This window comes from Lacerta agilis, chromosome 10 (genome assembly GCF_009819535.1).
Source record: "Lacerta agilis isolate rLacAgi1 chromosome 10, rLacAgi1.pri, whole genome shotgun sequence".
Classification (NCBI taxonomy): domain Eukaryota; kingdom Metazoa; phylum Chordata; class Lepidosauria; order Squamata; family Lacertidae; genus Lacerta; species Lacerta agilis.
This window is the reverse complement of record NC_046321.1, coordinates 61,697,383-61,715,871: the sequence shown is the minus strand read 5'-3', so window position 1 is coordinate 61,715,871 and position 18,489 is coordinate 61,697,383.

Here is an 18,489-nt window from a genome sequence, read left to right as displayed (position 1 = left end):
TATAAATCTCAGAGGAACACTTCCTGCTTTTCGGCATTTGGGAACCAAGGCGTTTGAGTACCAAGGGACAATTGTACTCACTCCTCTTCCTCTCTTAGAATGCTTTCCTGATTAGACATTTTACTTCACATCCTCAAAAGACATTTTGTTTTTTCCCCTTGCGATCCTAGAGATCTCACACCCTTTGCTGCTTTGTGAATCTCAGTTCTAGGTTCCTTGCAATCATGAATGTGCGGGATAACTCAGCCGGTAGACCATGAGGCTCTTGCCCCCAGCGTTGCGAGTTCGAGCCTCATGTTGGGCAAAAGATTCCTGCATTGTAGGGGGTTGGACTAGATGATAGAAGAAGAAGAGTTTGGATTTGATATCCCGCTTTATCACTACCCGAAGGAGTCTCAAAGCGGCTCACATTCTCCTTTCCCTTCCTCCCCCACAACAAACACTCTGTGTGGTGAGTGGGGCTGACAGACTTCAAAGAAGTGTGACTAGCCCAAGGTCACCCAGCAGCTGCATGTGGAGGAGCGGAGACGCGAACCCGGTTCCCCAGATTACGAGTCTACCGCTCTTAACCACTACACCACACTGGCTCATAGTTCCTCCCAACTCTGCAATTCTGTGATTCCATCAAGGCAAGCTTTCTTAAACCGCTTAACCAACATAGGCAGTGTAAATTCCTACGGACAGCTGTGTTTTGGATCACATATTGGTTCAAGAAGTGCAAATTGGGTGGCTTCTAATTAACCCCCCCTTAAAGACCAATAAAGAAAGGAACTTCCCATCCCTGAATCTGGCCATTCCTCAAAGGCAGTAACACATCTTTCTGCATTCTGGATGAATGAGGGTGAGGCAGATCTATTAATTTGAGCACCCTCTGTCTCTGCGCTTTGTTTTTATGGTCTCTGGCCTATTTATGGTTCCGACTGCCTTATTCTGTTGCTTTAAATTGGATGTCAGAAAGCTATTATAATTGAAGAGCTACTGCCGATCAAGATTTTGCAGGTAAAAAGGACACTTAGATCTTTTAAACTTACTCACAGTTCTCCACTGTGACGAGTATTCATCACCTCCATTAATAAAACACTCAACGGAAATACCTTTACAGAAAGCCGAATAACTGGGACTGAAAACCGATCAGAAAAAAAATCACAGCTGGCGTGACATCTATAAAAGATGTAACTCTTTGAACTTCAAAAGCCGGCTGGTATTCATCATGTACCTTCCCTGCCCCACATCTTTGGCGCTGTACACAGGTCCACCAGATTCCTATTTCAGCCGTGACACCAGAGAACGGACACAGAAATGGGTGCAAACTGTCAGGGACCAGGAGACTGATTCCTCTACAGGTGATGGGACATTCAAGATGAGCCCCAGAAATGTCTGTTGTGCCAACATCCCTCTAACTTACGGGACTGCATTGGAGACCTGCTGAGAACAAAGGCTCCTCTGCTCTCTCTTTAACATAATGTTAATTAATTTCCAAATTAATAAGTTAATTAATTTTCCACCTGGATTGCTGTCAATATTGTGATTTGCTTTGTTCAACCTGGTTGCCAATACCGATGTCGATATTTTAACATTCAAAGTTTTGGAAGCCTGTTGTTTTATAGGAGACAACTTCTTGCTGGAGCTTTTTCCAGGGCTAGCAATTGTAATAATTTTTGCTTCCTTCCAACAAGCTGGAACTCTTCTTTGCTTCCACATACCTGCATTCCTCATTTCTGTTAAGGACGGTGAAAGTTTTGCCAATTATTTATATCCGTGTGATATATAAATCTCAGAGGTGAATCCATCCGTACTGGGGAACTTTATTATTTTTCAAAAATCATTTTACCCCTTTCCTTCCTTCTTCCTGTGTATTGATTGTTCTGTGGGGAAAACGTTGCAACTGATTGTTCATTGTCTGGTCTTTCACATTTATAGCCAATATATGAGAGTGTTTCCTAAGGGGCAGCTTTCTCTGTAGCTGGTTTTGTGCTAAACAAGAAAAGGGGGTGGGGACAGAGGGTGCCATAAAGGAACAGTGACAAATGGAATATTTGTGCCTGTTTTGGAATATGTGGGTGAGGGATGCATACCCTCCATTTCTCTGATGGAAATAGGCATGCCCTATTGAATAATAATAATAATAATAATAATAATAATAATAATAATAATAATAAAAAATATTTTTATTTGTACTGCGCCCATCAGACTGGGTTGCCCAGCCACTTCAACATATATAAAACATAATAAGACATTAAACATTTAAAAACTTCCCTATACAGGGCTGGCCTTCAGGTGTCTTCTAAAGGTTATATAGTTACTTATCTTTGGATCAGGGGTTGCATGACTCCAACATTTCTCTAACAATATTAATATTAATATTAATATTTATTATTTATACCCCGCCCATCTGGCTGGGTTTCCCCAGCCACTCTGGGTGGCTCCCAACAGAATATTAACAAGAAAGCGATAAAACAGGGACCCCCAAACTCGGCCCTCCAGATGTTTTGGGACTACAATTCCCATCATCCCTGATCACTGGTCCTGTTAGCTAGGGATGATGGGAGTTGTAGTCCCAAAACATCTGGAGGGCCGAGTTTGTGGATGCCTGCGATAAAACATCAAACGTTAAAAACTTCCCTAAACAAGGATGCCTTCAGATGTCTTCTAAAGTCAGATAGTTGTTTATTTCCTTGACATCTGATGGGAGGGCATTCCAAAGGGTGGGTGCCACTACCGAGAAGGCTCTCTGCCTGTTTCCCTGTAACTTTGCTTCTCGCAGTGAGGGAACCGCCAGAAGGCCCTCAGAGCTGGACCTCAGTGTCCAGGCTGAACGATGTGGGTGGAGATGCTCCTTTAGTTATACCGGACAGAGGCCGTTTAGGGCTTTAAAGGTCAGCACCAACACTTTGAATTGTGCTCGGAAATGTACTGAGAGCCAACGTAGGTCTTTCAGGACCGGTGTTATATGATCTTGGTGGCAACTCCCGGTAACCAGTCTAGTTGCCGCATTCTGGATAAGTTGTAGTTTCCGGGTCACCTTCAAAGGTAGCACCACATAGAGCGCATTGCAGTAATCCAAGCGGGAGATAAGGAAAAGCCGGACATCCTGGCATCAAATCAGAAACCGGGATGACTTCTGTAAATCTGGGACTTGGAGGGCCACTTCGAGGGTCTGACATTAAGGTTAGAACTCAGAATTATGCCTGGAAAACTGCACAGATGCCCCCGGGGTTAATGGGAAGATTATCTCCTGTAGTGGACCTTGTGATATGGGTTGTTTGCCTCCTAAATGTGGAAGCTTTCAACAGACTTTCCCCTCTCTTATCAAGGACCATAGCTGTCAAGTTTCGGATTTGAAAATAAGGGATCAGCAGTCTCACCTATCCTGGGGACAGTCACATGTCAGTGGTGAGCGGAGCCAGAAGCAAAAGTGGGCATAGCAGCAATGTAAACTCCAAGCGGGCTCGGAGCGGAGCAAAGAGCAGGGCAGCCATGTGCTCCGCGCGATGGAGCCCCATCGTCTTCTTGTCTGATCCCATCAAAACAGGACAGGAAGAAGCAGCTGCTCAAAGGCAGCCAGGCTCCGCCCGCCAGCTAACCCTATTGGCCGGCTGAGGGGCTCGGCGGCAACGGATAGGGGCAGATGCAGGGGGAGAAATACACCCCCCTGTAAGCACGGGAAATGGCTCCCACTTGCTTTGAGGGCTGAGGCTTTTCTCTCCAAGTAGGCGAGCTCTTCCCACCCAGTCCCTGGCCAGCAGGGGAGGAGCTGCTTCCATGAAAAACGGGAAATTTAAGGGAAATAAAAAATAAGGGAGAGCAGCTGGAAACTGCTTGAAATAAGGGAGAATCCTGGGGGAAACGGGATACTTGACAGCACTGTCAAGGATAATGGGTGCATGTGCAATTTTGACTGGGCTGTTGCCGCCAGCACATCTAATCGCTGCCATCCCCTTTGTATTTGTCTATTGCTTTTTCTACCTCAATTTAAGTATTCTTCTTTTCTCGCTCCGTTCCCTCGGCGCTTTGCCTCACATCATGGCAAAAGTGTTTGTAAACTGTCACATAAGAGCCTCCACTGATCTATTTGAGGGATGAATGTGGCGGGGAGTATCTTCTATAAAAGTGCAAAATGGAAAAGATGAAGCTCCCCCCCTTTTTTTTAGTCCAGGGTATTTTGCTTGGTGTATCCACAAATCGTTTCCTTGAGAGGATATTGTTCTGTTAAGGAACCGAGCGCAAGCGGGAATCTGAGGGAGATGACATGAGACATGTGCACTTTAAATCAAATAAGCTTAGACTGCTGCTGGATTTCTTTTTAGAAGTCTCGACGGATAAGGAACTGTTGCGGGCTGCAAGAAGCAATATTTGAACAAATGGAAGGGAGATGAATTTGCCAGTAACTGCATTTGGCTAGGTAAGTTGGTGTGGGAACAGAGAGGAGGGCGGGATAGATTTAATTCCTTGATGGTTTATGCAAGAACGGTAGAAAAGAGAATAAACATTGGCAAACGACAGCTATCGAGGGCGGCTGCAGTTTTACGCAGAGTTATCATGGCCAAATGGAAACGATGGGACTGAGGATGGCAGGCTACACACACTCTTACCTGGGAAGGAGTCCAATTAAACTCAAGGGAGCTTCTTCTTCTTTGGTGATCACTCATAGTCGAGTAAGATTGTCTTCCATGAACACGTTCTTAACAGGGAGTCCATGAGTGACTGTGGAGGCTAATTCTGGATCCACATGTCCTTCCACAGTGGGGACATTGGTTTCCGGGCGGGAGTTGATCGTGTTGTGGATTTGCCAAGCATGCCTTCCTCTTAGCACATTTCTCCCTTTCATCCTGAGAGCGAGTGTCTTCAAAGCCCATGACACCTTTGGTAAAGGCTGTTCTCCAACTGGAGCGCTCGCAGGCCAGTGTTTACTAGCTGTCGGTGTTTATACTACAGTGGTACCTCTGGTTACGTACTTAGTTCATTCCGGATGTCCGTTCTTAACCTGAAACTGTTCTTAACCTGAAGCACCACTTTAGCTAATGGGACCTCCCGCTGCCGCTGTGCCACCAGAGCACGATTTCTGTTCTTATCCTGAAGCAAAGTTCTTAACCTGAAGTGTTATTTCTGGGTTAGCGGAGTATGTTACCTGAAGCATATGTAACCTGAGGTACCACTGTACTTTTTTTTGTTTGCCTTGAGAGAGTCTTTGGACCTCTTTTGTTGACCACCAGCATTTCGCACACCATTTTTAAGTTTGGAATAGAGTAGTTTCTTTGGAAGACGAAAATCAGGCATCCGCACAACATGACCAGTCCAGCAAAGTTGATGTTGAAGAATCATCACTGGTGATCTTTGCTTCTCCCAGTATGCTGGCATTAGTTCGCCTGTCTTCCCAGGTGATGTGTAAAACTTTTTGGAGATACCGTTGATGGAATCTTTCGAGGAGTTGGAGATGGCGTTTATAAGTGGTCCATGTTTCACAAGGGAGCAGGCATGTATAGGATCATGCTGACAAACAAAAATATTAATGGTGGGCAGGAATGCAGCCTTTGTACCCAACTCCTAAGTACATTTACTCTATAATAAACCCACTGATTTCAAATGGATCAATCCTATTGTTAGAGTATTGAGGGTACTCTAACAAGGCACTTCCAGACTGTTGCTAATTTCGGGTGCAATTTGATCACGTTCCAGGAAATTTAGGTTGCACGATTAAAGCTGATTCGGAGCTCTCGTGCGACAGAATACGATCTTCTGGGTGATACCGTTTTTTGCTTGTGCAGTAGCTGGAGCCTGCGATGTCATTTCCCCATCTGGTTCGATATAAACACTCTCTCCTGGCTCTGTTTGCTGCTGTTTCCTTGCATTGCATTGAACCAGTTACAGAAATGTTCATAAGATCTCTTACCTTGGTAATCTGAAACGGCATCTTTTTCCAGGTCAGGACGTTTTGGAATGAAATTCTGTTTGAGGGTCGGAAGGGGTGTTCCGACTGAAAGAAATCAAAAGGCTCCGGAACAGCTTTGTACATACTTCTGCCCGGGTGGTCTAAGGAATTTGCTATAACTGTGACCCAAACTCCTGCCCAATCGCATCAAAATGCAAATACTACTTTGAAGAGTCTTGGATCCCGCCATGAATACTGGTATGCTGCTGCATAACACGACTCTGTTCTTATTATTCTGTTCTTATGCAATATTCTCATACTTGCATTTCTGATTATTTCCACCTGTGTGCCAGATTTTTAACATCAAGGACATGTAAAAGAGGTGTTCCTGCTGGAGACTGTCTGGCTATTGTGAAGTTCACTTCCCTTGATTTCCAAAATTTTCTGAACACATTTGAAAACCTTTTTATCTGGGTTGAGATTTCGTAGCAAAACACAACTTTTGGGTCTCCGAGATTTAGCACATACTTCCCTTCTTTTGTTGTTGTTCAGTCGTTCAGTCGTGTCCGACACTTCATAACCCCATGGACCAGAGCACGCCAGGCACGCCTATCCTTCACTGCCTCCCGCAGTTTGGCCAAACTCATGTTAGTAGCTTCGAGATGGTTGGTCAGTTACAGGTAGGTAGCCGTGTTGGTCTGCCATAGTCAAAACAAAATAAAAAATAAAAAATAGTTCTCAAAGCTACCAACATGAGTCTGACCAAACTGTGGGAAGCAGTGGAAGACAGGAGTGCCTGGCATGCTCTGGTCCATGGGGTCATGAAGTGTCGGACACGACTAAACAACAACAACAAATATACACATTTTTCACTAATATATGCTTTCAGTGCTTTTTCCTGGGGGGATGCATACCCCTAAACATTTTGTGAATTTAACGGGAGAGGAAACTTAAATAAAAAAAACAACATTTTAGTTTCTTCTCTAGCACGGTGAATCGTCAATTCTGTTGCTACCCCTGATGGCGGCCTTTTGTCCACTTACTGTATCTATTTCCCCCGATTTGAACTATAAAATGGTGATTTCTTGAGTAAAAATGAGAGTACCCCTAAACATTTTAAAGGAAAAAAAGCACTGTATGCATTTATATTCACACAGTTTACACTAGTGTATGCATTGTTCGACACATTACATGGCTGGAGAACTTCATAGCAAACTTCGGATAAGTGCAAATTTTGAAGGCTGGCTGTGTTTTGGTTTGCATAATGTTTTGGAAAAAATACAGATTAGGTTAATTCACCTTCCCATGTGAACTGAATCAAATTTATCCCTCCTCCTAGCATGTGTGAAACAGCTGTAGTCCAGTCCTTACTATACGTCTAAGTGTGTCTACTTAAAAGTAAGTCACATTGAGTTCAGTGGGACTTACTTCCAAGTAAGTGTGCCTAGGATTATAGCCTTCATCTATGTAGCTACCATTCCCCCCCCCCCCAGTGCTTATTTCAAGCACCTAGGAGTGGAACGGATTAGAAATTTAAATAAGTGAATATCTGATTCAGTTTGCTACAGGAAAAATGACTTTGAGGAATCCTGTAAGATGGGTGAAATGGAAAAACTTGGCACGGGGATAGGAAATTGCTTCGGACAGAGCTGACATTTAAGACAGGTTAGCTGGCAAAGCAACAAAAAGATGCTGCCAATCGAGACTCTGGAGATTTCATCGGTGGATTACTCCAGCAATCCTTCCTTAAAAATTCATTTTTTAAAAAAGCTGAGGATGGCATACAATACAAATTATTTTGGGAACAATGGGGGGTGGACAGAAAGTCTTCAAAGCTGCAGGTGTGTAACAGCTGACATATCGCAAAAGCAGGACAAACGGGAATGCTTCAATTTTGTACAGATTGGAGCACAGCCGTTGCAGACAAATGTGCCAGTGTTTTGCGAAGGCAATTCTAAGTCAGGACAGAGGGAAAAGAGAGATCTTCTCACCTACTCAGAAGCCTCAGGTGCTGAAGTTTGGCTTATTAAGAAGAGAGCAAGTGGGGAGATGCTGGTTCTCCCTTCCCAGTTGGTTCTGGATCCCCATATCCCAAAGGGCTTTGTTTAACATGTTGAAAATAGTTGGCCACAGAAGGATTTAAAAAAAAAGGTACTGAGAACAAGCCGGGGTTGTATTACCTCTGCCCCGCGAATGCAGGAGGAAGGCAGTTTGTGTTTTGCGAAAACTGTTACAAATCACTTGGCCTCAGATACGAAAAAAAAAATGCTTTTTAAAATCTCCTCAGTGCAAGGTTTATTTTCAACTGGCCACAAGAAACCATTTCTTTGTTAACGGTTCTTTGGACTTCTAACCCTGTTCTGTCTGGGGATTTGGGATGGATGAGAACACGAAAACGGCAGTTCAATACAACCTACCGTATATTCTGGCGTATAAGACTACTTTTTAATCCAGGAAAATCTTCTCAAAAGTCGGGGGTCATCTTATACGCCGGGTGGAGAATCTGCGGTCGAGTATATCTCAAACTCTATATTTTAACTGGAAAAGTTGGGGGTCGTCTTATACGCCTGCCGTCTTATACGCCGGAAAATACGGTAGCCATTAAAATATAAACCATTATATAAAGCATTGTATGTTATCTTGAACTGAGATACAAAGCATTATGAATAATACACAGCAACAAATCTTGGTACTGGACACTGAATTCGTGATTCTCATCATCTTGGCTAGCTTTTAAAATGGCAAGTTGCTAGTCCTTATGCCTGAGGGTAATTACAAACACCAGAAAGTACTTATTGTGAATGATTTTTTTTTTTAATGTACCTGTTGGCTGCATTGTTGTTCCAACCTTCCCCAGAGGAACTCAGGGAAGCTATATTTTAGCTTTCTGAATCTTCTCTACCCCCACTTTAACCCATTACAATCCAGTGACAAAGATCAGGTTGAGAGTGGCTGGCTGGCTCAATATCACCTGTTGAACGTCATAGCTGAGTGTTGATATGAATGTGCATCTTCCTGGCTCTGATCAGACCCAACAACACTAGGCTGCAAACTTGGCCACTGATCACTACTGCCTGTGTCCCTGTTTGGAGATGCCCGAAGTTATAGCAGGTAGCCAATGTGAGATTCTTTGCTATGCTGCAATTCAATTCAATTCAATTCCAATTGCACTTTTGGAATATTTTTGGCATTTTTGGAATAGTTGACAACATTTTGTCATGGTCAATAAATATGCAGACAGATAAAAGGACCTGTTCACTCAGTTTGGAGAGGTCTTTTTGGAGCTCTTCACAATGAGCAGATTTAGCTACCTCATTGCTCACCCCTAACTTTAGATCATTTGTGAGCAAGTGAAAAAGCCCAGGTCTCAGTACAGATTCTTGGGAAGACTCCACTTTCTACATATCTCCATTGAGAGAACTGCCCATTATTCCTATTCTGTTTTCCTAATACTCAACCAGTTTCTGATCCACAAGAGGACCTCTCCTCTTATCCCATGATTGATAAGCTTACACAGGAATATTTAGTGTGGTACTTTGTTGAAATATTTTTGAAAGTCTAAGTACACTGTGTCTGGATCACCTCTATATGCTTCTTCATACTCTCAGAGAACAGGTTAGTGAGACAGGACTGGCCTTTGCAGAAGCCATGCTGGTCCTTCTTCAGTAAGGTTTGTTCTTCTATATACTTGGTTATTTTATATTTAACCATACTTTACACCAGTCTAAGTACACTGTGCCATCTGGATCATCTCTATATGCTTCTTGATACTCTCAGAGAACAGGTTAGTGAGACAGGACTGGCCTTTGCAGAAGCCATGCCGGTCCTTCTTCAGTAAGGTTTGTTCTTCTATATACTTGGTTATTTTATATTTAACCATACTTTACACCAGTCTAAGTACACTGTGCCATCTGGATCATCTCTATATGCTTCTTGATACTCTCAGAGAACAGGTTAGTGAGACAGGACTGGCCTTTGCAGAAGCCATGCTGGTCCTTCTTCAGTAAGGTTTGTTCTTCTATATACTTGGTTATTTTATATTTAACCATACTTTACACCAGTCTAAGTACACTGTGCCATCTGGATCATCTCTATATGCTTCTTGATACTCTCAGAGAACAGGTTAGTGAGACAGGACTGGCCTTTGCAGAAGCCATGCCGGTCCTCCTTCAGTAAGGCTTGTTCTTCTACATGTTTGGTTATTTTATATTTAACCATACTTTACACCAGTTTTCCCAGCAGAGATGTTAAGATAAACTAATCCATAATTTCCAGGCTCCTCCCTGGATCCCTAAAAGAAGGAGAAAAAAGAATTGGCCCCTTTCCAGTTCTCCGCTATGGAGGCTGATCTTAGTTACTTTTCTTTCTTTCTTTAGATCAATAATGTCACATTTGAGTTCATTGAAAACTCTTGGGTGGAATGTCTGAACTCCCTTTCAGAAAGAAGTCCCTTGCTGGAGGTTGAGGGGGACATCAAGCATGACATCTGAAGTAAAACAAAGAGTTGATGCATCAGATGAAAAGGAGAAGATATACAGAAAAGCACCTGTATGATTTGGGGCCAAGGCATTATTTTAAACTCACAACTGGGGAAAGAGAGAAGAAGCTCACTGGCTTTTTTTAAAAGGAAAGAAGGGCGAGAAATGAACAAGAGTCACAAATGTGTGAGGAAAACATGACAAAGTTGTCGGAATACGTTTCACGGATCCGCCATGGATTCACATTTATTTGGTTATTTTATAAGTTTTTCGAGGTATACTTTTAGTATAATTGCGCGTAAAAGCGAAAGTGAAAGCATGAATGAATAGTGTGGTTCACTTATGAGATTAATCCGCCTTTATTTTGTAGATCCGGTCATGTTCAAAGTTGTTAATGAGCGTTAAACTTGCTTCCCGCCTTTTTGGAGGGCAGCAACAGTGATTTTATTGGTTAAAGTACTAATGATGATGTCACGTTTGTTCCCTAATAAAAGGCAGAGGCACCCCGCTTAGGCAGAAGAGTTCGTTCATGTTCTTTTAGTTGGGTTTTAGTTGAAGTCAAGTTTAGTTTAAGGGACTAGGAGCGGGCTGGACGGGTTGGATGGGTTTTTCTTTAGTTAGAGTTAGATCGCGGAAGATTATTCGGTTTTAGTTTTAGATAGGTTCTTTTAGGTTAGCCTAGGGTTAGGCCCGCGGAAGATATTTCGGTTTTAGTTTATTTAGTTAGCCTCGCGGAAGATTGGGCGCGCAGGGTCTTTAAGCTTAGGGGAACTTAGCTTAGGGGACGAGCCTATGCGGGTTCTGCCGAAGCCACTAAAGATACAACCGGTGTCTGTCTTCCTTTGGGGTTAAAGGGGGGAGTAAAGTAAAATTTTTAATTTCTTTAATTTGGTCCGCCTATTCAGAGTCAGGGTATATATTTTATTTCACGAGGCAACTTTTCATTAAAGAAGGCGATTAGGAACTCATACACCACCAGAGTCTTCAATTGGCTTACTCATCATCCTTCAGACTGTGAGGCTTGGCCGGCGACCGTGCTCAAAAGCACGCGGAACGCTGGCCGCTTTCCCCGCAACTGGTACCTCGTGCATAACCAGCCCAAGGCCGTGCACGAGGAGCTCCAGCACCCAAACCCCGACAAGTGGTGCCCTCTCTGAGGCAAAGCGCAGTTGAAAATCGCTTCCACAAAGACTCCGGTTAAAGGCAACATATCGGAAGTGGCTCGGAAACAGACATTGAGAGGTGAGGTATAACGGCCCGGTTTATCCAGGATTTCGCTGCAGTAGCGCGAATCCACCGCTTGCCCAAAGTACTGTAAATAGAAATTGCGCGCGTGTATTTTGCCCCAAGGGGTCCCCGGGTAGATCGGCAAGGAGTTTAGTGTAAGCCTACGGGCAGAGTAAGGTCTTCCCTAAAGCCTACGGGTGGGAAGGGTCTGGCAAAAACCTACGGGTGCCAGGGTTTTCGGTCAAAGCCTACGGGTAGGGCCGGTGTCTCCCAAAAGCCTACGGGTGGGAGGGAAAGTTTTTCTGGCAAAAGCCTACGGGTGCCAGGGTTTTCGGTCAAAGCCTACGGGTAGGGCCGGTGTCTCCCGAAAAAGCCTACGGGTGGGAGGGAAAGGTTTTCTGGCAAAAGCCTACGGGTGCCAGGTTTTTCGGTCAAAGCCTACGGGTAGGGCCGGTAGCCCCTAGTAGAAGCCCACGGGTGGGGGTGGAGGTTTTCTGGCTAAAGCCTACGGGTGCCAGGTTTTTCGGTTAAAGCCTACGGGTAGAACCGGTGTCCCCTAGTAGAAGCCTACGGGTGGGGGAGGAAAAGTTTTGGAAAAGTGTTAAAAATGGGCTCCTCACTCTCAACTGCTCAAGTTAAATTTTGTGAAGATTTATTGTACCTTTTGAAAAGAAATGGTCACCCTGTCTCTGAATCAGAAGTAGAGCTTTTAGTTAAAACTATTGGGGAAATTTGTCCCTGGGTCCCTAAGGAAGGAACGAAAGATTTAGCTTCATGGGAAAGGATCGGGTTAGAATTTATGGCCAACCCGAAAATCGGAATTCCTGTACAATTAGTATGGAGCAAAGTAAGAAACTGCTTTCAACAAATCGCTCCAAGAAATGTTTTGCTTAATGGAACAGTGAATTTAGGAAATACTGCTTTTAATAGTGCCCCTGTGCTGCCGCTTGCGGTTGTGCCATTTTCGGCCCCCTCGCAGCAGCCAGTTCAGGCCCCGTTGTCGTACACGCACTCGCCCTTGTCCAATTTGTCATTGCCAGATTCATTGCCGCCTGTGCCGGTGCAGCAGACGCCGTCGGCCTTTCAAGCCCCGCCGCGGACTGCCCCACCGCCAGTCGCTCAGCAGTCATCACAGGCCTTTTACCAGCCAGCGATCTCAAGTCAGCAGCAGCCGCGGACCTCGCTCCAAGCAACGGTCCCGCTTCCTCCATCGCAAGCCGCGCTTTTGCCAGCGATCCAGCAGCAGCAGCAGCAAGCAGCCTTTTTGCCAGCAAACCCTGCTGCCCTGCAGGCCGCGCTCAAGCCAGCAGCTCCAGTTTTGCAGCAAGCTGATTTCCAATCAACAGCAATCCAAGCTTCAATGCAAGCAGCACAACAGCAATTTACCAACCCTTCAGCACCTCCAATGCCAATGCAGATTCCAAGACAAGAGCAAAGCCAAACAATGATGATCCAGATGCCAGGACTTGCAGTACAGAGCCAACAACCTTATGCTCCAACTTCAAGTCAGCCATCTTGTCTTCATCCAACTTCAAGTCAGCCATCTTGTCTTCATAGTCAGCCATCTTCAAGGCATCCAGATGTCAAAGACTCTTTAGCACCATCTAGTGGCTCATCATTTGGAAAGCATCAAGAAGATTTAAACTCACTGATGCCACCTACAGATCCAACAGCAATGCAACCCATCTGCAGAACTCAAGCTTTAGAAGCAGCTTTGGGACAAATAGACTTTAGTGCTGATCCAATGCACATCTTTCCAGTGATTCGTGCCAATGGAGGACAACCTGCAAGATATCAAGCTATTCCTTTCGAGACACTACGTGAACTGCGAAAAGCCATACGCGAAAATGGACTTCAAGCTCCTTATACTAGAAGTTTACTTGAAGGACTGTCCACTAGTAGACTTCTGCCATCTGATTGGAAGTTGATTCTTCGCACCTTCCTGTCGCCTACAGATGCTCTTCTGTGCCTGCAAGAGTGGAAAGAAGTAGCAGCCAGACGTGCAACGCCACTCGCCACAGAAGATATGCTCACAGGATCAGGACATTACTCCAATCTCAATCAACAGCTAGCCATACCTGATGCTGCACTTGTCACCATAGCAGACATTGTGGTCAAGGCTTGGCGCAGATTACCCAATCGCACAGATGCTAGCTCAGTATCAGGATTCGCTGCAGTTAGGCAAGGTCCAAAGGAGCCTTATGGGGACTTCGTGGATCGCCTGATTGTTGCAGTGGAACGCCAGATAGAAGATCGTCATGCCAGAAACATGCTGACAAAACAACTTGCCTTTGAAAATGCTAATGATGACTGCAAGAATGCCCTAACAGCAGTTGCAGCTCGTCCAGATGCCACGTTGACTGAGATGCTACGCGTCTGCCAGAATGTTGGTACCCACTCCTACAAAGCACAGCTCTTGGCAGCTGCGGTACAGATGCCACGTCAAGACAGCTCTACGCCAGTCAAGAAGTGCTATGGGTGTGGAGGCGATGGGCATTTCCGGTCGCAGTGCACAACAACGCCAAGGCCTTCTGCCAAGCCGCCAGAGAGATGTCCCATCTGTCAGAAAGGATTTCATTGGGCGAACGATTGTCGTTTGAATCCACAAAATACATCACCTACCTCATCTCCAGTTCAGGGAAACGGTTCTGCGGGCCGCGCCCCGGCCCCGGTAAAACAATAGGGTGCAAGCTCAAGAACATCATGAAGGTTAACCATCCCAGAAAGGTGAACAACGCTACTCCTTATCCAGGTCATCAGGAAAAAAGAGTGATCCAGAGAGATATCTACTCTTCAGATGTCCAGAGAAAAGATGTGACCTCATCAAACATTCAGGTTCCAGAGGTTTCATCATCTGCCTTACCTATTCAAAGGGTTCCAGTAGAGAACACAGCATTCAGTTCACCTTCTGCTAACCGCCCTTCAATTCCTGCTGATGTAACCCCCGCTTCACAACAAGCAATCACAGTCAAGTCTCTGATCGCAGAATTGCCTTCAACGTTGAGAAAACATTCTACTGAGGTCAACCTCGCAGCACCTGAGCTTTACTCACCTTTGAGTCAAGGTCAATCTGTCATTGAAGGACATTTGCCCTTGATGAAACAGCAATATCCAGGTAGCAGCCCAGCTGATGATCACTTTCCATGTGGCCAAAGAATGCAAGTGAGTGAGACAGCTCCCTCTTGTGGAAGCTTAAACATCACTCCAGTTAACAATGTCCACACCTTTGTGTCGCCTCCAGCTTTTAAGCTCAGTCCGCCACAATCAAACAATTATCATGGACAACAACTTCAACTGTCTTGTGTCAAAGAAGAAGCTCCATCCTGTCAGTTTGATGCACGACTGACTGAATGCCAACAGGTTCAACAGCGTCAGCAACTCTTACCAACGGAAGAACCTCAAGTTTGCCAACTCAACGCAAAGCAGCTTCAAAGTTGCCAACTTCAGCAGTGCAAAAAACCCGAAGCCAAAAAGATGTCTTCAGACACTGCCAATGAGGAACAAGAAGAATCTTCTGTCCCAGGTATACCACTCTTCTTAACAGAGGACTGTTACTTTTCAAATCCATGGTTTGCTCAGCAATTGCCAACATCCATTCGTGGTCCATTCCCAGACACTTCAATTTGCCTTATCCTGCCTAGGATGGATCGCCTCCCTGCCACAGTCACACTGACTGCGGGCCTAGTTCGAATCACAGATTCATCGCAGTTGCTGATTCCAGGATTTTCAACTGTTCCTTGTGTCCTAACAAAAGGTTTAGAAATTGCCAGACTTTATTTGCTTACTTCTACGCCTACAGCTCCTGTAGACTCTTTGCCTCCTCAGGCAGCAATGGCGCTAATCAAGATTACAGAAGAACGCCCTCATCTCGTCTTAGAAATGGGTGGACGAAAGATCAAGGGTCTTCTTGATACAGGCGCAGATGTTACAGTGATCGCCAGAAAAGATTGGCCTGACCAGTGGGCAACGACTGTCACCCAGGAAGTCTTCGGAGTCGGAGGTTTCGAACCCGCCCACCAGAGCGTACATCCGATTACCTTCCAGTCAGACTCAGGCTCCATGGTGCAGCTCTGTCCACTTGTTATGGATGTGCCTATCACCCTTTGGGGTAGAGACTTATTGTCTAAAGCAAGAACTGTTGTCCATACGCATTTTTGATGTGGGCCTTTGCATCAGCGCCAGTACATGCTCTTCCACTCACATGGAAGGAAGGACCCCCTGTATGGGTCGACCAATGGGCGCTGACGTCAGAAAAGCTCGCTGCAGCAGAGGCCCTAATCAAAGAGCTGCTACACCAGGATCGTGTGCAACCCTCTAATAGCCCTTGGAACACTCCGATCTTCGTCATCAAGAAGAAAAGTGGAAAATGGCGTTTGCTTCAAGACCTGAGAAAGATCAACGAAAGAATTGTTCCAATGGGTCCCCTTCAATGTGGACTTCCTAACCCTAACCTCATTCCTAGAAACCATCAGCTTGCAATCATCGATCTCAAAGATTGTTTCTTTACCATTCCACTGGCACCTGCAGATCAAGAAAAGTTCGCTTTCACTCTACCTGTGTTTAATAACACCAGACCTGCTTCCAGATACTCTTGGAAGGTACTCCCTCAAGGAATGGTGAATTCGCCGACTCTCTGCCAGAACTTTGTGGATAAAGCATTACAGCCTTTCAGAGCACAATATCCAGCCTTAGAAGTTTGTCATTACATGGATGACATCTTGATCCATGGAGAAAAGGTCTCAGAGCATCATATTGAGCATCTTACGCGCATCCTGAACTCTTTTGGGCTTTGCATTGCCCCAGAAAAGGTACAGCGCACTGCTCCATTTCATTACTTGGGTCACAGACTGCTTCAAGATACAGCCCTGCCAGAGATGCCGAGCATAGTCATTCCAGAATCCTTTACCTTAACGCAATTGCAGCATCTCTTGGGACAGATAAATTGGGCTCGAAAGTCTCTAGCAGTTCCAACATCTGAACTCTCGCCATTGTTTTCTGCTCTTAAGGGACATACATCTCCTTCAGATGTTATTCCATGCACCTCTGAGATGCGTCTTGCTTTACAAGGGGTAAACACAAAACTGCACCAAATAGCTGTAGATCGTGTGCCGACAGCTAATTGCGCTCTTTCATGTGCTATCTTCACTACACCAAGATTGCCGACAGCAGCCTTATACGTTCCGGATACTTCCTCAAAGGTGGCAATCGTGGAGTGGATTCATCTTTCGCACACGCCTCAAAGGAATGTGTACCCCAGTATGGACGCTGTTGCTGATCTCCTTGTTAAGTGCAGAGGCCGTGCAATTCGCCTGAGTGGAAATGATCTGCTTTCCATCTACCTTCCTTTCTCTCAAGAACAAGTACTAACTTTGATTCAGTTTTCAGATAGTTTCCAGATTGCTATTGCAGATTTTGTCGGTTCATTCTTGTATAATCCTCCTAAGGACAAAAGATTCACTTTGTTGCAACAAGTAAACTATCACCTCTCACGCCTGTTTGTGCGTTCAACATTCATTCCTCTCGAGAAGACACGCTGGACAAACTTTGCGTGAAATCCGATGCTCCCTTTTCATCGCAAGCCGTGATATCTAACTCTGGTTGCTAGCTACTCGCTAACTTCTCAATTTCCTGTCAAATGCAGCAACTCTTCAACTATCCTCAACCTATGCCTTTTGTTTGCCTCTGGGTGGCCTCTGGTTCCTGGCTGCCTGGATTTGTTCCAGTTATTCTCTTACCTGCATTCACTAGCAGATCACCTTGATTTGCTTGCTTAACCTCCTTTCTTCTACAGGTATCGTTGGTTCTTCAGAACTCAATGTTTCAGTACTTTCCTGAGCTCCACGAACTTTTCCTAAGTTCCAGGACTATTTCTTCTACATGGTCGTGTGTAATCGGAGAAGAAGACGACCGACAACTCATTCATCGTCTTCATCCTCCTCTCCAACACCATTTTGCAGTTCTAAACCTGTCTTATACTTTATATTGTACTTGTAAAAATTGCATATTTACCTTTGTATGCTTCTTGAAATATCCGCCTCGCATGTTACATGTGTTTTCCTTATAGCTTGGTAATTGATGATATGGATGTTTATATATACAAAGCTTTTCTGAAATGGTTTCCATTTAGAGTGTCACAATTTTGATGATATGGAAATGTTTATGTAAGGTCAAAACATTGTCTTTGTGCAGTTCTAGTCATAGACATATTCATGCATATATGTTTTATTTCAGTAATCCTAAATCTCCACGTTGTGCTTGCAAAAGTTGTAGTTCAAAATGTGGTAACATTTATATACTTTATTTGAAATGATTTCCTTTGGTCAAAGTATTGGTCATTCTCGGATTTGTTCAAGATATATATGTCAAGTCTGGTGGTGTCCTACCCTTTTGGTACCCCTTTTTCTTTGAAAAAATCCCCCTCTATATGCTACCTTTGGCAGTAAACCAGGTTCCCAGCTTTTCCCTTCGCTCCGTTTCCTGCTGTTGATGGGAGACCCTTATGTAGCTGGTTTAAATCCTCATCCTGGCTGGGACACCTTTATGTAGGTAGCTTAAATCCCCTCTTGTGGCGAAAACCACTTGTACTTAGGTACCTTAAATCCCCTCTCTGGAATCGGACCCTAGTTCCCCGTTACCTGTGGTCGCTGTGGTAAGTCCAGAATCTGCCTTCCTGAAAGTTCCTTCGATTCTGTAGCCTCAGAGCCACAACCCTTTTCCGTTACCTTATCCATTTTCCTCAGTTTTCCAAATAAAAAATTAAAAAAAATGGGGGAGGGGTCTGGGTAGGCTATGTAGCCCCAGCTCTAGTTATATTTTAATTTTGGGTCCCGGATCGGGACCTCTCTTATGTTTGGGCAGTCGTTATCCGTTATTTTTAATTTTGGACCTGCATCAGGTCCTCTCTTGTGTTTGGGG